The following is a 19,758-nucleotide window of genomic DNA, read 5'->3' as shown; positions in this document are numbered from 1 at the left end:
GTATTCTCTCCTGCCCATGGCAGGAGGTTTGACTTGATGATCAACTTAGGTCCCTTCCGTCTCTACATCTATGAATCCATGATTTTCTCTCTCAAACAATTTTGTTCCTCTTCTCTGGAGTCTCTCAAGCTGGCCCGCACAGGATGATGCCCACAGTACTCCAAGTGAACCCTCTCACCAGTGCTGAATTGAGTAATATCATCACTTCTCATGACTTGCATTTGACTCCTGTTCATACATGCAGTGCACTATCATTTTCTTCCTCAACAATATTATATTTTCAACTCAGTATAATCTGTGGGTCCCCTTCATCCTAGACATTTATTCTGCATTTTGTATTTCTGCATTTTATTGTGCCTACTTAAGTGCAGTGCTTTGTACTTGTCCTTACCTAATTTCATTCTATTCATATCAAACTAGGTTTCCAATGTATCAAAGTAATTTTGAATCCTAATTCTTTCTTCTTAAATACCAGCCAGTTTAGCTCATCTGCAAATTTAATAAGTTCTATCTTCTAACTCATTAATAAAAGATATTAACGAACAAGCTGCTACAGCTCTCTAGGGAACCCCCTTCCTATTGCTTTTCAGTTCAAAATTGAGTCACTGATAACTACATCATTAGGCATGATTACCCATCCAGTTATGCAACGACCTTATAGAAGTTTCATCTAAACTGCATTTCTTTAGCTAACTCATGAGACTCACAGAAGAGAAAACCTTGCCAAAAGTGAGATATCTGAGATAATATCGCCTGCTTTCAGGTTGCAATATATAACTAGGGTTTCCATACCTCCGGGTTTTCCTGGACATGCCCTCTTTTTTAGCCCCCTGTCCTCGTCTTCAGGTAGATTTTTAAAATGTGAGCAAATGTCCAGGTTTTTGCACTGCTTCTGCTTTCCTGGGGGCTAGCAGCTTGGCTGCTTGGGGCTGGGAGGAGCGGGCAAGGTGATTGGCTGTCAGGGGTCGCATGTGTGGGAGCTATGTGGGCAACAGGGCTGGGGGGGCAGGGGGCTATGGGTCAGGAATGAGGGGCACCTGCAGGGCTGTGGGGGTAGGGGACTGTGGGTTGGGAGTGAGGGACGCTAGCAGGGCTAGGGCAGCAGGGGCTTAGAAGTGAGGGGCAGAAGCATGACATGGGCATATCACTACCCCTGCACAATCATATGCCCCGTCCCCCCTGCTCACACCCCTCCCTACTGCCCCCTCCTTTCCCTCCCACAGGTGTCTTCTTTTTTAATACTGGAAATATGGTAACCCTAACTGTAACAGAAGGAAGTTAGACTGGTTAGGCATGACTTGTTCTCAACAAATGCATATTGGCTCTTACTTACAGAATCATAGGACCGGAGGGGACCTGTAAGATCATCAAGTCCAGTCCCCTGCCATGGGCAGAAAGTTATTGGACTCAAACAAGCTCAACAAGGTACTTATCCAGCCTCATCTTGAACACCTCTAAGGATGGCAACTGCACCACCTTCACTTTGTCATTCTCTAGGTGTTTACAAATAAACTGTTGTGGGGGCGGAGGTGGATCTGGTTCAGCAGCCCCAAGCACCACCTTTGGGGGAAGGGGCACAAAAATAGGTGCCACCACCACCAACATAGCAGCTGGTGCTGTCCTGTGCACCGCTGCTGCCCAGGGTGTGGACCTGCCCTGTTATGCTTCTGCATAGTTCCTAGTACTGTAGTATTTGAGTAACTCATGCTCCATGCTCATAATGGTTCCAAGAAGTATATATAGGATCTTCATAAAGTCCTTGTGCACTTTTAAACTTTAATAACTTAGGTTGTAGGTATGATAGAAACTGTAAATTGCATTTACAAGCAAATTTATTAAAGTTTTAGGGCAACTAGAGTAGACAATGCTAGACTTCAGCATAACCACCATTTTCTTCTCACGGCTGATAGGACTTCAATTCTGCCAGCCATAGGACACAGTTTACCTTCTAATCTACAGTAGCCATTTTTCACTTGTCAAAGGATCTGAAATAAAAGTAAATCCATTATTACTTATAAAGTCTAGCATTGTGTACTCTAGTTGAACTAAAACTTTAATAAATTTGCTTTTAAATACTGTTTACAGATTGTTTCTATCATACCTACAACCTAAGTTATTAAAGTTTAAAAGTGCACAAATACTTGATGAAAACCCTGTATTGTCCCCATTTTATCAATGAGACCTGACAGCAGAGAGATTCTAATGGCTAGAGGAATACAGAGCCTTGAGGAAAAGAAGGGGTTTGACATGCCCAGTGTCACAGTGCCAACCATTTAGGAATCTGTCACCTGGAATGGAACCCACGGCCATGTATTAGACCTCTAAGATCCCTATAAAACACCTGGGGGAATTAGGCACCTCAAAATAGACGCACAACTGCCAGCGTGTTGAATGGGGAGATGCCTAAGTTAGACAGTAGCTGGAGAGAGGTGTGTTAGGAACCCAGGCAGTAAACTAACTCCTATCTCACAGCCCCAATGCCCACTTTCCTGAATCAGGACTGTTAGTCATTCCTTTGAAAAATTAAACAGGAGTCACTTCTTTCTTGTACCACATGGGAAGCAGGTCCTAGTCAACTCCAGGCTAGGCAGGGAACTCTCCCCATGCAGGGAGCTTCTGGCCCTATCTCTGCAATTGGAACAGGGGTTGGGAGATCAGTTCCTGCCCCTGGGAGCTACCTGCTGCCACAGCAGGCTCTGGTGGTGATGCCTGAGCCAGGACAATGTCTTCCTGCCCCAGCAGCAGGCAGCCCCAGGGACAGGAAACAATCTCCCAGCCCCACTTCGATTTGCAGATCTGGAGCTGGGAGCTCCCTGCCCCTGGGACCTGTCTGGGCAGAGCCTGGGCTGGGACAGTCTCCCAGCCCCTGCTCCAATTGCAGAGATGGGGCCAGAAGCTGCATGCTGCCAGGGCAGAGAGACCTTGTTCTGGGCCAGGCTCCACCACAGGAGCCTAGCCTGGAAGCAGGCAGCTCCCAGGGGCAGGAAACAGTCTCATATCCTCTGCTGCCCAGGAGCAAATTTGCTCCTGGTCAGCTGTCTAGACATGTATTACTTGACAGTAAGGGGCTTCACATGTAGGCAATGATGCTTACTGTGCAGCAATTTGCTCTACTGGACAGTAATTCGTGTCATGTAGACACGCCCAGTGTACATTAACTTAATTTATGCTAATTATAAAACAACCTAGCAACCTAAGGCTTAAGGGTCAGCACCCATGAGAGCATCCACATCGTGGTCGTTATCCATGCCCTTAACCCAGAACTCTCTGTCTCTCTCATAGAAGGTGGAAAATCTCTGCCTCTTCTCATTTTGTTCTTGTATGAAAATTACTATAGACACTGTTTTTTTGTGACATTACCTCCTGTAGGTAAGCATTCACACCTAGTAAGATTAGACACAAGGAATCCCTCATATTATTTTCCCAAGTGGGGTTTTGTGAAGAAGAGGCACTGAGTTGCTCAATCCTGTTAAGATAGGAGCAGTTCTGTGCATGGGCAGAACAGAATTTTGGAGCCTAAACGCTAGAAGTAGCCAAGTGTTGATGTCTACACAAGGATCCTGAGGTTTCCTCTCTTTGACCTTGGCACCTGTGTTTTGTCTATAGCCTTGTACAGATCTAGGTTAAGTGACTTCCCCTAGACATTTGTCATGGGGCAGGGATTTGAAACCAGATCCCTTCAGTCTCAGTTTAGCACCTGAGCTCCTGCACCCTGCTACTCACACAAATGCTCAAACTTATTGCTTCTCATTGAACCTTTTTTCACCATAACTATGACTTCAAGGGCTTTTGATGGTTAACACCTTCTGAATTTAATAAAACAAATTACATGCTGTGGTTAGAGTCTCATACTTTATTACATAGAGCTGAATTTCTGGGAAAAGTATGTAAGGATATAAACAAAGCCACATACTATTTTCCTGGGTTTTCAAATAGAGTTGATTTTCTTGCAGTAGATTATTAAAAAAAAAGATTCAATCCTTTAAAAATAATGCTGTGTAGTGATGGTGTAACCACTACCTGTCATGAAATAGAGATAGATAATATTTTTCCTCCTCCTCCTCTTTATTTTATTTTTTTACAATAAAGGTGGTAGATTTTGCTTGTAATTTTTACAACGTTTAACTACTGATTGAAAACTAAAACAACCTTATCCATATCTTCTCAAAACACAGCAGTTTTGCCTTGTGAAATGATCTACAGAAGTCTTCCTGGAAAAAGCTTGTGGCATTTCTACCACTGGGGCTTCTGGGAATCCCATGGTAGTGTTCCCCGGTGAACAGAAGACTTGTCTGGGGATAGAAAAACCTACGTTCAATTCTTTGCTCTGCTGTTCACCTAATGGGTGAACTGGGGATATGTTACAATCCTACCCAACCTTCAGGGTACCCATCTGTAAGATGCTCAGAAGATCTACTGAGGAAAAAAACTAAGTAATGATCTCGAAACTGGGTGTTAAGCACATGGCCTGTGGGCTAGATTTGGTCCATTGAGTCTCAGTGGCTACCTTTTGTAGCCTTGGACCCTTTTGTTCTGTTGAGCATGGTCATTGATGGGGAGCTTGGCTTTTTGCCTCTGGACCATGCACTTTTTCCACCAGCCTTCCCTCCTCCCCCCCAGATCCCATGCCACCACTGCTGTAGCCCTCATGCCCTGAGTTGGATCCATCCTGTTATCCATCCATGTCCTGGGTCAGGATCCAACTTTTGACCCCAAGTGAGTTTGACACCCTTGATCTACATTTTCTTATGGTACCTTTAAAGTATGCCTTTAAGCCCAAGACAGGCATAGGCATAACCCCGTGGCTAATTAAGTACTTCTCAAAGTATATCAATTTAAAGTATATCAAATTCACGTTTGGCACATACCTCAGTTTCTAGTTGACTCAGGGGCTTAGTAAGGAAGGGTGAAATAGGATAAACATCAGCTGACCAAGTGATTAATCTGTTATGAGGAATATCTGAATAGCACTCAAACAGAAGTTTCACGTATTGTATTTAATTGAACGCACAGGCAATTAGATTGTAAAGAAATTTCTGGGTTTTTTTAAGTCATGGTGAAAATCTGATTGAAGTTGATCACATGACTACAGCAATTTGGTCTTCTCAAGTCTGTCTCTCATTGAACAGATTCTTAGGTTACACAAACAAATGCTATAGGATCTGAAGGTAGCATAGTTGTCTAATGCATAGTGTTTCAAGATATGCCAAAGACACTGAAAGAGATCTTAAAGACAGACTTCATCCCCTAAGTCCAGGCATATCTGGATGTTTTCCAGAGGACAGAGAAAACAAGCAATTATGCCCATCACTCTACCCTGTCCAGGTTTATTCACTCGAGGCAATGCATCATTACTGGCAGCAGCTAGCTGCCTCAGCCTCCTCACACATCAGAAGCCAAATTATAAGTGGTTCTTTGGCTGTGCAGGTGCAGCTACAATCATTACAGCCCTGAGAGGGACATCGGTATAAATATAACTATTGCCAGGTATTCTTAACATCAGTGAAAGTTGGGTTGAACTGCTAAGGATCCATCTTAAAACTAAGATAAACTACCAGCTGCCTCTTCCACTCCCTTGGGAAGTGCTATGTAGACTGCCATTTAACTTAGCTACAGTGATTTCAGGTTTATTTAATAGCTGGATCAAAGGAATCTCACTGGCATTTTGTGCTGTACACCATCAAGAGCATTCACAACAAAGTCTTCAGTCTGCCTTATCTGCCACCACAGCATTCTCACAGCAGAACTGGATCCTCACGGGGAAAAGCCTTTGAGCAGAGCTCTTACTGCACATACACTTCATGTCACAAACTAGGACATTATATGCTTTCCCTCCTCTTTCATTTCATTTCCATTACCCAACTAGTTCAGCACTGGTGTCCATCATGGTGGCTCCCAATCTGTCACTGGAGAATTCTGAGCAGAACATTTATAGAAATGAAGTTTCCCTCCCTTCACCAATAGATAAGGGGTAAAAAACATGTCTGTTACTTGTAGCTCAAAGTCTTGCTATAGAAATCTTGCTACGTACAAAAGCATCAACAAAATATAGTATTCCATTTTGCCTCTTTTCGCTATTATGTAATGTTATATAGTATCCTGCTAACATAAATAAATCCAATTGATCCATCACACTGCTCACACCATCAGACATAAGATACATACTAGTTTGTGCCAAGCAAATTCTGTCTTGGCCCGACTGTTAATTTGCTTAGGGCATTAACCTGTAAGAGTAACAACCAAATCATAATATTTATAGGACAAACCCATCTTCATTTACATGCATATTTAACAAAAATCCAATAGAGTCTTCGTGCAACATACCGAACCAATGAAAAATATCAAAAGGAGGTGCAGGTAAAGTATACCCATATAATGTTGAATCAGTATATAGCTCTGTCATTTAACACTGATGGTTAATTTACTAGCCAGTGAAAAATTTAAGTTTTATCCAGAATCTCATATCATCTGCAAGAGGCACACAGGATTAAAAGGATGAATGTATGGTATTGTTTGCAGAAGACAAGCAACTTAGTTAGATTTAATCATTTAAATGTATCATCCAAAATACTGGGAACTGGATCACTGTAACCCTCAGTACTAACTCTGAATATAAAAACTTGTGCTACAGTCCCCTTTGGGAAGGTATTCTATACTTAAATATGCTGTTGGCCCAGGTGGTTTTACTGTACCTGAAAGGGGAGATCCTCTTCTTCCCAGCCTTGAATGACTTGGTGTAGCTGAAGTGGAGACCTGTCCATTGAATTGCAAGCAGGCACCACTATGAGAGGCTACTATAGCCTTCAGTGGGAGGATCTTGGCTACATAGTTTATGGCAATTTGGGATTGCTCTCAGGCTCTCCCTCCATGTTGCACCTATGGCCTTTTGGGTAGGGGCAAGTGAGACTAGGGGGCATCCCTTACATCACAATAACATAATTGAGAAAGGGAGTGTGGAGACAAATACAAAGAAGAAAGAAAGGTCAGGGTCTACCCTGAACAGGACTGACTAGTAGATGACATATGTGGGAAAGCCCAAGATGGTTTTAGTTTCTGCAACACACTGTACAACTCTTCAGCATCACAGAACACAAGCAGAACCAGCAGCTAACCACCAACAGCCATATGATTGCCAGTGCTGGGTTACTACCGGTACAGATAGGTAACTGAAAAGAGTACTTCTCTGCTGCTGGCTGTTCCATAATTTTGGTTAGTTCTACAGAGCCCATCCTCTTTGCTGCCCTAGTAAACCATATTCTTGGCCTAAGGGACCCTGGTGAGGTGCCATAAGAATATGTTGGGGACAATATTCTGACAGCATGTGCATTAATTTCCCTGTCATATGCTGTGATGGAGGAAGAAAAAAAAATTCTGGACTGCAGTCATTAGTCTGTGTTAGCTATTTGGACTTTCAGGCTTTCCCAATATCAATTTTTAATAATACTGTATTTCACAATTTTAAACTATCTTCTATGTTGTAACAATAATTCATATGGTTAAATAATTGAAGACTTTAGAGATGTGGGGGAAATTGCCTTAAATTCAGCCAAGTCTCTGCATAATAAAAAAGAACTTCTCACAATATAAATGAATGTATAACTTACTGCTGCTGCAATATGATGAACAATATTTTGCATTCAAAAGATGTCTAAGTCACTTGGCCTGGATGGAAAGCACCCAAGAGTGCTAAAGGAACTGGCTGACATCATAGCGCAGCCAATGGTGAGGATATTCGAGAACTTGTGGCACTCAGGCAAAGTACCTGAAGATTGAAAGAAGGCCAGTGTGGTGCCTATCTTCAAGAAAGGGAGGAAGGAAGATCCAGGGAACTAGAGGCTGATCAGTTTGACCTCATTCCCTGGAAAGATCTTGGAAAAAATCATCAAGGAAACCATTAACAACAGGCTAACAGAAGTCAACACTCTGAGAGAGATAGCCAGCATGGCTTCATTGCAGGTAGGTCTTGCCTAGCCAATCTCATTTCCTTCTATGACCAGGTGACCCATCATCTGGAAAAAGGAGAACAGGTTGATATGATATATTGGGACTTCAAGAAAGCCTTTGAGCTGGTATCACGGTAAAAATTGGGGAACTGTGGGCTCAACAACCTTACAGTCTGATGGCTGGGGAACTGGCTCCTTGGACAGACCCAGAGAGTGGGAGTTGATGGAACCAAATCAACATAGCACATGGTGACCAGTGACATTCCCCAGGGCTTCGTTCTTGGACCTATACTCTTCGATGCATTTGTAAATGATCTAGACTCTGGTGTCAGAAGCAGACTGGCTAAGTTCACTGATGATACCATACTATGGGGAAGTGTGGTCACCGCAAAGGATAGGCTGGCGATCCTGGCCAACGTCGACAGGCTTTCAAGGTGGGCAGATCAAAACCTGATGGTGTTCAATATGGAGAAATGCAAAGTGGTCCACCTCAGAAGAAAAAGCCCACATCACACTTACAGGCTTGGGAGTGTTACACTTGTTAGCACCATAACTGAAAGAGACTAGGGGGATATGATTGACCACAAGACGAACATGAGCCACCAACGAGATGCTGCAGCTGTCAAAGCAAATAAAACTCTGGCTTGCATCTACCGATGCATCTCAAGCAAGACCCAGGGAGTCACCCTCCTGCTTTACTTGGCCTTGGTGAAGCCGCAGCTGAAATACTGCATCCAATTCTGTGCTCTGCAATTCAGAATAGATGTGGAAAAGCTTGAAAGGGTGTAGAGGAGAACCATGCACATGATTAGAGGTCAAGAGAACAGCCTTATGAGGAGAGGCTGAGAGGCCTGGGACTCTTCAGCTTGGAAAAGAGTGGCAGCCTATAAGTACATAAGGGGTGTGGATCAGGATCTTGAGAAATGCCTGTGAACCAGGGCAGCCCAAGGGAAGACAAGATCCAACAGTTATAAACTCCCGGAGGACTATTTTAGGCTGGACATAAGGAAAATCGTCTTTACTGTCTGAGTCCCCAGGGCCTGGAATAGACTCCTCCCAGATGTGGTACATGCATCTACTCCAGACACTTTCAAAAAACACTTAGATGCATATTTTGCTGGGATCATTTGACCCCAATTTACTTCCTGCCCGTTGGGCAGGGAGCTGGACCGGATGATCTTGTGAAGTCCATTCCAACCCTGATGTCTATGAAAGTCTATTCTGACTAGGCAGTTGGGCCAATAAAAGATATTACCCACAAAAACCTTGCCTCTCACCACTTACTACTCTAAGATGCACAAGACCTGCCTAGGCAGTATAGGAAGCTCTAGCCAAGTGGTTGGAGTACTCTTGTGGAAGGTAGGTGATGGGCATTCATAACTCTTCATGCAGAGGAGGAAATTGAAGCTTTGTCTCTCACAACCAGGGAAATGGATGAGGGCCCTAACCAGTAGCTACTGGATAAAAGGAGAAACAAACAACACCATTGTTTGTTTGTTTTTAAGCTGCCACCATCTGCAAAATAGTTTTGAACTTGTGAATAGCTTCAGGTTTTATGCACACCCCACCCCCACCCCTTAAGAGGGATCTCTACCCATAGCAAGTCCAAATAGCAACCAAAGCTGAAGCCGGGTGGAATTGTAGGGTGGAGGTTTGTTTTTGAAGAAAAAATAATTGCCAAAAATTCAGTTTTGGTTGACCTGAAGTTATAATATATATATATAGGGTTCAAGAATGGTAGCATGGGATATAAGTCATGACATATCATAGGATATCAGCTATATCCATCCAACCATGCATCCAATTCTACTGTTTTTGCTCCTGGATCCCAATGATAGAAGCTGCCTCTGAGGAGATTCCAAGTTAAGTATTTTCTTTAGCGTTAGTGTTATGGCAGTACAATCATACTGAGCTTGGCTCTGTCAGCGTAACAGAGCATACCTACATATCAAAGCACTTACCTAGTAAATATACAAGACAAAAAAAGGGTGGGACAGAAGGTAAAATGAGCCACCTAGAATTAGATAGTGTATCAGTGACTCGAGAGGCACAGAACCCACATCTCAAGTCCTGGTCCAGTGCCATATGCACTAGATAATGCTCTTTTGGGCAACAATTTAAGTTGCATTCTATTGTGAAAAGCTACTTTAGACAAAAGGGATCAAGTTCATGAATATCATGGAAAAGTGAGCACTGTTTAAAAAAAAAAAAATCTCTGGCCACCTGTGTCTAGTCAACCCAAGCCAGTCACCGAAAGAGTCAAAACCAATTTATTTCCTCTTGCAGAATCTTTAATGACAACAATTTTCAGGCTGGACTAGGCCCTCAGCAATTCCTGCAGAACTTCACTACTTTTGCATAGGTGTAAGTTAAATGAGGAGAAAAAGAAAATCTCTTGCTACAGAGGAAGAGTCTACTGCCCTCCCCAGCACCCAAGGGTGGTTTAAGAGGAATGGAACAAAGCAAACCAAAAGAGGGCTCAGGTGCAGTGAGTAAGGGTCTCAAGTCACATTGCAAAGGGACACGTGCTGTTGCTGTGGCCCATCAACCTGTGGGTCATGACCTATAAAGCTTCACACCAGAACTGGGTTACCTGAGGGGCTGAGTCTCTCCTGGTGCCATTCTGCCACAGCATCAGTCAAGAGACGATCAGACAGGATCCTATTTGCTATAAGTGAAAACCTGTTAGATCTCTGACGCGTGCTTCCTTTTACCTCTGCTCCAAAATAATCCAAAATAGGGTGACTTTCTGGGCATGCAGCAGATTCCTGCTTGCCAGAGTCCCTGGGGAAGGCTGAGGGCATGCTTCCCAGGTGGAGGCAGCTGCCGGACCAGGCAGGCACTTGAGAAATAGATTTTAAATGCTCCTGAGACTTGCAATAAACACAATTTAATTATGATTAATTATGCCAACATGCCTGCAACCTTGATTAGGGAGTTGTTGTTTTAAATTGTAATACAAATTAATACAACTTCACTGCAACCTGTGATTTAAAAAAGCTACAAGACAGCCAGACTCACAAATATTTTTACACCTATATCACCATTCATTTCAGTGGAGTAAATCATGCCAAGTGTTCTTATCTACTGCTGTTATCCACACCAGAAGATCTCGAAACAACAAAAGGAAACAAGCTGGAGGACAGCCTGGGCATAATAGGCAGTAACATGGAAAATCCATCCCTGTGACATAATTTACAGTACTTGCCTTGAGCTCCTGCTGCTTTCATTTAGAGGTTCAAGCACATGCAATGCTGCTTCTAAACAGGTTCTGGCAGTACATAGCATTTCTGGTGCTGCAGGCAGAGCTGCTGCAAGTGAAGTCCTCATTGGCAAGAAATTCTTCCTGCACAAAGTTAAAAAAATGTTTCTTGATTGTTCTTCTTAGTTATTTAATGATGCAACACAAAGGTGGACAGAGGCAATACCTGTGGAAAGGTCATTATTTTCTGAAGGTTTCTGGAACTTACAAACGGTGGCACATAGCACGGACCAAAGCAAGTACACTATTCCAATGCAAGGAGATCTACCAGCAACTCTTTCACAAAAGAGAAAGGAATCGAGTCATGTTAACTAATTAAATTTCTAAAGAAAATCTTTTCTTTGGCAAACTTCCCCATTTTTAATTCACACTGTAGGACTGACATGTTTTTGAATGGCACCTCAAACTCCCCAGATGCCTTTTCCTTTCCTATTTTCTGCTGACTGTTCTGACACAAACAAGCATTGTCAGGTGTTACTATAAAACTTAGGTTGCTAAAGTTTAGACAAGGAAGAACTAGGTCTACTGGCATGAATATAAAACATAACTCCAGTCACTTTTCCCAGACAAATAGGCCAGTGCTGATAAAAGAATAAATTCTCTCTCATCCCATACCCAATGCAAAATCTATGAATTGAATTTATCTGCCACCTTATGGGAGGACACAGACTACTGAGATATCATGATGTTGTTTCCATGCATAAAAAAAATCTAATGATATACAGACTGCCAGTGCTTGCCACCACTGAGGGAAGTAGCTTTAATTGAATATACCTACAGCGACTGTTGCGAATTGAAAAGAACACGGGGGACCAAAAGGTCAGTAATGAAAGATCTGCAACAGCCAACAGCCAAATTAAAATGCCACATACTCCCTAAACCGTTCGCTTACATGGACAATTTCTTCGCATTTGACCTGCAAGCTCTCCCCATTTATTCTTGTTACTTAAAAAGGGGGGCAGCAGCCATAGCAAAACACCAAGCCCTAGAGATGTCAGATTTCAAATGATGAAACTTAGAATGCACGGAAAGTAAAAAAAAAAAAAGGCAACAATAACTCCTAAGAGGCTTTCCCGTAACAAGGCTCTTCCCCCAATTCCCCACCTTCCTTGCCAGTTTGTGTTCTGTGCGCTCAGGCATTCAATGTCAGTTTGTTTTTCCTCTGAAAATGTGTCCGATAGGCCAAGAAATAATCCTCAAAGGAGGTGACTCTTCTTTAGGAATCCAAAAGGCTGTCTGATTATCAAAGCCTGTCTTGGAAACCAGCTGCAAGATCCAAAAGGAGTATTTTTTATTTAAACCATATTAGACTCCTGAAATGTGCAGAGCAGAGCACATTATGCCAATTTAATTAAGCCACATTGTTGTCATCTCTTATCCTAGCAGTAAATCTAGTTGCTGGAATGCAAAGACTCCTGGGTCCTGTCGCTGTCTCACTGCCTGACCCTGGGCAAGGCAGAGCATCTCTGTACCTCAGTTGTCTGGCAAATGTGTCGGGAGGCTTAATTAACGTTTGTGCAATGTTCGAGATGCCAATATGAGAAGTGCAGAGGACTGTCATTATTTCTGTCTCATTTTGCACTTGCTGTACACAGTCCCTTCCTTTGCTGACCCTCTGCAAGCATTCATGCCTAATTTTAAGGGAGTACCTTCGCTGAATGCCTTCAGTCGTGTCTGTTCAAGTAGAAAGGTCTGAAAGGGGGCAGATTTTCGGAAAATACGGAATGCTTTTATTTTGTTCAAAGTTTTTAATTCCCTCCATTGTCAAAAAAGAGACAAACATTCATTACATTTTAGAAATTTAGTCTCAGTTTTGGGTTCCTAGCTCTTTCAAATCTTTCTCCAACCATCCCATATTTTCCCATCAAAAAAGAAGAAATAAATTCCAGCTGTTTCCAGAAGGAAAAAGATATTTTCTTTACATCTCTATTCCATTTTTCCATGGAAAGGAGGGGAATCAGAATGGGAAATAAACCCAAGAAAACCAAAAAACCTCCCAGTTTTGAAACAAATTTTCACTGATTTATTTCAATTCATTGAACACAGCTTTTCATGATGTTTTTTCTGATGACACCACCGTGCAAAGAAGAAACATATTTAAAAGATATCAGGTGAAGCTAATATTAAGAAAAGAAGATGAAGAAATCATTCCAATGTCTTCTCCTAAGTGTGCAATGCTTTGATGTTAGCTCCAAGAATAAATCTTTGAGTCGGGACTGTGATGGTTCTTATTCAGTTTTTTTGCTATGACCCTCCCATGTCAAACAGCAGGTTCCTAGGACAGACTCACTGCAAAAACTTTTGGTATCCCATGGTACTGCTCAAGGGACTGGTGATGGTACTATGATGGGAGATTGTGTCTTGGAACATTCCTCCGGAGTGGCCAGGTGGAGCTCTTGCAAACAGTCTTCCAAGTTGTTTCTTAGCACACATGCAATAAATGCTTGCATTTAAAATAGATCTGGCTTATTCGAAGTTCTGAGTGGTGGAATTTTTGGCTAGGTACAAATATTACACAAAGTGGTATAAGTGATCAGAAAGCAGTCTAAATCTGTAGCAGAACAGAAGTTCAATGCATGTAGTAATGGTAGAACCCAGTCTAAAATAGACCTGGATGGACATGGGCGACTGGTGCCTCCTGAGTCGGGGGCGGGGGGCACTTGCCCCCCCCCCCCCAGCGGCCAGTCAGCAACTGGGAAGGGGGGTCCCCCAAGCCTGATTGTGCCAACCCGGAAGTGCATGCTGTTGACACTTCCAGGTCAGCATGATCAGCCATGGGGATCACGTCTTCTGGTGCCCCCACTCCCTGGCCAGCACTCTCGGGGGCCACCAGCACTCTTGCCTGCTCCCGCTGCCCATTGCCTAAGTGGGGAATGCAGCTGTCAGGGGGTGCACCAGCCCTCTCAGGGAGTACACGTGCACGCCTGTGCACCACCTCACGTTGCCACTGTGGATGGCTTCAGATATAATCAGTTTAGGTTAGACCGGTTTATCGAACTTCTGCACCAGATTACTTCCCAGCTCAACTTAGGTTGCTGTCCCCCAGCATCCCAGAATAGCCTCAGTCCAGGCCTGTCTGCTCCAGCTAAGCACCAGACCAGCCCCCTCCCTGGGCTGTCACACAGCTGAGGCACCAAAGTCTCTGCTCCCCAGCCTTGCTCCTGCCTGCCTCTGTCAACCCAGCCAGGCAGCAGGGGCCTCTGCTTTCCCCTCCTTTCCCCACCCCCATTGCTGACACCTAGTTGTGGGGCAAGTGGGGCAGGGCTGAAGAGAGAAGCTGCAACAATAGGGGAGGGGGGAAGCTTTCACTTTGCATCCCCACCCTGCTGTGCTGGCTGGATCTGGGGTGGCTGTCAGTGAGGCGGGGAGTGGGGTAGGGACTGGATGAGACAGCGGCTGCAGCCAAGACATCAGAAACACGAAGATACCAGGGACCCTGGACCACCTGCCCCCTCCCTCCTGGCCAAGGGCAGGGCATTTGGGGGCATCCAAGCCTGGCTGCAACACATGTGCCCCCAAAGACATGCCAGGCAGCTCCTGGGCTGGCAGAAACACTGGGACAGGGACAGACATGACTGGAAACCACAGAGGGCTGCGTGCTTGCAGGTTCAGGGCTGTCACAGACGCACACCTCAGGCACAGTAGGGGGATGGGGGCAAAGTAATGGGACCCCGCTCCAAGGACACCAAGCTGCTCTATGCAGAAAGTGCTCTGTTGCTGCCCACTTGGCAGCACTCCCTGGGTAGCCAGCCCTGCCATTATCCCGCAAGGTGCAGGCCCCAGCCCCAACCCCAGCCCCTTCCCCATGCCCTCTGCCCAAGGCCAGTGGAGCCACCCTGAGAGGCAGGTGGGAAGGCACTGGCTCAAGCTGCAGCCAGAGCAGGGGGTCCTAGGGAGCACCATGCTAAACCCAGAGCTCCTGTCCTGTAAGGATCATCCCTGGTGCAGCTGTGGGACACCTCACCAGCAAGCAGCAGAAAAGGGCTGGGGAGGGCAAGGCCGACTACCTGGACAGCGCTGTGAGGCAGGTGGCAGCAGAGTGCTGGGCACACAGAGCAGCTTGGCCTCCTTGGAGCCCGTTTCCCATTGCTTTGCTCCTACTCCCCCCTGCCCCACTCCCACCCCTGGATATGTGCATTGGTGACAGCCCTGGCCCTGCACGTGCACAGCCTGCTGCACTTCCCAGCCATGCTTACCCCGTCCTCATGTCTCTCCTGGCCCAGGAGCTGCCCAGTGTTGGGCCCTGCCTGACATGTCTCAGGGACATGTGGTGGCTGCAGTTGGGCTCAGACGTTCCCAATGCCCTGCTCTCAGCAGCATGTGGTGGATGTGCCCACCAGGCAGAGTGGAGGCAATCCTCAGTCACTGGTGTTTTGTGGTCACTGGTGTCTTGGATGCATCCTTTGTCCCACTCTCCCACCTCAACCTTCTGCCCCAATGACAGACGCCCCAGACCTGAACCAACACAGTTGGGGGTGGGGGCACGCACAGTGGGAACTCCACTCTTTGCTTTCTCCCCTCCCTTTGCCTGGCTGGGCTGGCCAGCACACATATGCGCCCCTCTGCCAGCAGCTGGCTGCTGTGGGGGGTGGAGGGGAGCAGGGGCAGTATGCAGGAGCGCCCCCACCCTGCTGGTCTCAGCAACTGCAAGCAGCCTGCATGCCCCAACCCTCCCCACAAAGGGCAGACCTCTGTTGTTTGCTCCCAACCTAATGTTGGGGGCTTAGAGTAAAGCAGGAAATTTAGACCGCTTCTGCATTTTTGAGTGTCTGTACCTAACCTTTGCGAGGAACAGGAGATTTTTCTCAGTCTCAGTCTTGAAACAGAATCAGGCCTGGAGTTCTTTATGACTGCACTGGTCTGACATTCCTTGGGGGGCGGGGAAGATAGCCCTACTTGTCTTCCAATGATCTCTGCTCTCTGAATTTGTGTGCAGTAGGTGCAAATAGAAGATCTACATAAAACATACTCATTTCTTTGAATCATTGGACTGAAAAAGAACACGGACCAAGACACCTGATACCTCTTTACAGAGGAGATATTTGTACTAGAACAGGACTCCAGTGCTGAGAGAATAGATAACCAACCTACTCACAACTAATACAGATGGAGAAGACAAGCACTCACAATCAGGCTGATGCATGCTTGCCTGTTGAGAAGAAAAATAAATCCTTCCTTAGACTCTCCTTAAAAATGATTTACAGGTCAAAACTGACACTGTGGAATTTAAGACTGATACTTTTGTACTTCCCCTGTATTATTAAGCTTTTCTCTCCCCTTCCTCCCACCTCTCTCTGCATGTCAACACTGGAATGTTTTTGAGGTTTCTCAGGAATTTCTAAAGATCTCCACCTTATCCAGCTCTTCCTTTTCTCCTGTACCCATCTGACAAAAGCACAGAAAAACATTTTGGCAAATTCTGATTTTGGGCATTTAAAATATTTTTAGAGGATTTTATTTTTCTTATATGTCTAGCAATCACTTATTGCCTTGATTTGTAGGTCAGGACTCCTTTCTTTTTACTATCTTAAAATATATATCTTTGTTTACTACATCTGTGTTGATGATAACTTTCATTATTTGATACAGACAAAACACTGTTGGTGCAAAACAGAGTGAGAATATCTTAATTTTTCCCCCGTCACTTGTAAGCACTAAAATGTTTTCCTGCCTGGAGTCATTATTCTACTACTTATTCCCCCCTTATTATAGCATTGATTCATTGCCGTAGACTTCTTTGTTTCCCTCCATTGTTGCAAATACCAGTATTTTGTTTCAGGTTTTGCTTTGTTTTTTAAACAAGGTTTCAGAAGAGGAGTTTTTTTTATCCCATCAGTCATTTACATGCCTGTATTCGGCTGTGGGTTTCAGGTTAGTTATCTGAACAAATGAGTTCTCTGGGCAAGGACTGTTTTCCCTTATTTTTATTATTATTCTGCATTACTTATCACCAGCACTTAATACATGACTGCAGCTCTTTGGAATTACTGCAACGATAGGACACAGGTATGTTTTGAGACAGTGAGACGATACCATTGTGCAATCGTCTACTCTCCAACTTTCATCATATCAAGAAAAAAATCTACCCTTCTAGAATAATGTGGTCTTTGAAATAAAAAAAAAAATGGGGGGAGAGGGGGAGACTCTAAAACTCATAGCAGGTAACGAAACTCCCTAAGCATTATAAAACTGGAACGCCTTACTGCCAGAGAAACTGAGCTTAGCAGCAGTTAAAAAATGCTTTGGCCATTTAGATGCATACAGAAACATCAGTCAGAATTTTAATTAAATAATATTTTGGAAGGAATATTAAACTTTTGCTCCAGGTGGTAAGCCAATTGCTATTAAATCAGGATGAGATGCAGAAAGATCACTCTGTCTCTGCCTATTGCTGAGTTTCTTACCTCACCTTCCAAGACTTTGTACAGGCTACTGTCAGAGATTGGGTAATGGACTGGATGGTCATTCTTATGCTCCTGTTTTATTTTTAAAAAAAATAATATTTTTTTTTTCAAAAATAAAAAATATATATATTTTTGTTTCCCAGTGTCAGGAGCTGACCAGTCAGTGTTAAATCACAATAAATAATTTATAAGGAGGAAACATTTGCTTGAGTGGGGCTGAATAAAATAAACTCTTATGCTAAACACCTGCACAAGGCTTGTGTGTGACTGAGTTCCAGCGCTACCTGTTATCTACTGAGGTTCTGGACCTACAGGAAGCATCATTTCAGAGATTACCCAGTAATCATGTGGATATTGTCTTGGCATAAAACAACCAGTAAGAGGGCTGGCTGAAAGTTTTCTGTCAATTGGTTTTGACCAGACAAATTTCTTTTACCTATGGAAAGCATCTGTCTTTTGGCTTTTTTACAAACACTGAATGCCAAAATGTTTGTGGATTTGGGGAAAAAAAACCCTGAACAAAGTGCCATTAGAAAATGTTACCGTGGGGTCTCCTGGGAAGACTAAACTCTGGTCTCTTATGGGCATCGTTTTGGTTGCTGCATCAGCTGTGCCAAGATGCATCCTGACACAGCTGATCTGCTTCACTGGGTGATCCCGAGGTTCCCCCGTTTGCAGAGGTGCTCCCCAGGTCAGGGCTTGGCAGCATGATGTGTGTGCCTGGGAATCCCCTGCCGGCGGGTTACTAGGTGTGCCTCTACAAGCAGGAAACCCAGGCAGATGTTCCCGGGGCCCAATCCTGTATGGTCCTGGGCACAACCCTGCAGTGGATTCCTGGGGCGCAAGGATCGGGTTCCCGAAACCCTAGGAACACCTGCCAGGAACAGCAAGAAGGCACAGGCTGCATCAGGACACCCATGCTCTCCTGCCATAAGGCAGACATCCACTGCAAAATACCAGCACAAATTAATCCTACCCTTTGTCAGAGAGATAAATCTGGGCACTTGTGGTGTGACACAGGGCATGGAGGTCTGTTTATTTTGCTTTGTGCTGCCATACATTTTTTTTTTTAATGGGGCACAACAGCAACATATATTTTCAGCCTGGGATGGACTCAGCAGCTGACCCCATATTCTAGGATCCTCCAGGGCAAGAGACTGGGGAGCAACCCACTGACTCTCCAAGAGCAAAAGCTGTATATTAGTACAGAGGATGTGAGCTACCCATAGAGGGGAAAGCAACCATGCAGTATCTCAGCTATAGCTCCCATAAGGCACAGCGCCAGGATTGCTTAATAAAAATTTTCAGTTTTGAAAAGCGCAGGAGCAAAACACCTTTTCCAAACATCTCTAATCCACATCTTGTTCTTTCCTGGAAATCCAGGAACATTACTATGTCTGCTGTAAAAGTCATATTTATTTAGACACTTACAATGCACAAGGAATTGACACTTTAATATGGAAATACCTTTTCTGAGCTTGGTTTTTCAGGAGCTTCAGGAGCATAACTGGAAAAACCTGAGGGTCCTGAAAAAATAATAAAATCACATTACAGAGGAGATAATTTCTTCTTATATTTTCTAGCAGTTCCCTTGCTTATAGAAGAATATGGAAACATTGATAATAAACAGGGTCCCAATCTAATTGTTCCAGTTCTTTTTCTTCTCTCCTTATTCCTTATAGCCTTTTATGGAATCCTCTAAACTACTTCTTACTTTTGGCCTACACTTTAGTAGTTCAACAATTTGCTATTTTTACCATCCTTATCCTTGTTTTATCTTTAGATTCAGACTCTAAATATTATTCGAAAAACACAAAACTTTAATTTCAGAAAAATACAAATTTAGCTTAACACTGCAAAAGGCACTTTCAAGAGGCCTTATAAGGACAATTTTATGCCTCTTATTAAAATGGAATGACTGGAAGGTTTTGACAAAAACTTCAATTAATACTTATTCAGTCTAATTAAAGGAACAGAAGGCATGTGTCCTTCAGAGATCTGACTTGTCATCTTTGAGGCTGTATTTGAATTAAAAACTTAATTAACCCCAGAAGATAACAAAAGCTTTTGGCATCCCACTAAATTCATCATGAATCCCTTGCTGGGGGAAAGTTAGTCTACACTTAGCGTCTTCCTATTTTTTTTTATG

General features: G+C 44.0%; 1 long non-coding RNA gene across 3 annotated transcripts in view; it reads right to left on the bottom strand.

Annotated features, from left to right (window-relative positions):
• LOC109306789 overlaps positions 1 to 16,067 on the bottom strand; it is a 41,737-nt gene extending 25,670 nt beyond the window's left edge. Inside the window, exons 1-3 of one of the 3 annotated variants that reach the window (XR_002100111.1) lie at positions 15,981 to 16,067; positions 11,372 to 11,481; positions 10,537 to 11,289 (exon numbers count right to left, since the gene is read on the bottom strand). This is a non-coding gene — a long non-coding RNA (uncharacterized LOC109306789). Of the gene's footprint in view, positions 1 to 10,536; positions 11,290 to 11,371; positions 13,668 to 15,980 lie in introns of those variants that run through there. The other 2 variants (XR_002100112.1, XR_002100110.1) reach the window with 2 other exon arrangements.
• Between the last annotated feature and the right edge of the window lie 3,691 nt (positions 16,068 to 19,758).

Source organism: Crocodylus porosus, unplaced genomic scaffold (assembly GCF_001723895.1).
Source record: "Crocodylus porosus isolate Cpor-Errol unplaced genomic scaffold, CroPor_comp1, whole genome shotgun sequence".
Classification (NCBI taxonomy): Eukaryota; Metazoa; Chordata; order Crocodylia; family Crocodylidae; genus Crocodylus; species Crocodylus porosus.
This window is presented reverse-complemented; position numbering and strand designations above follow the sequence as displayed.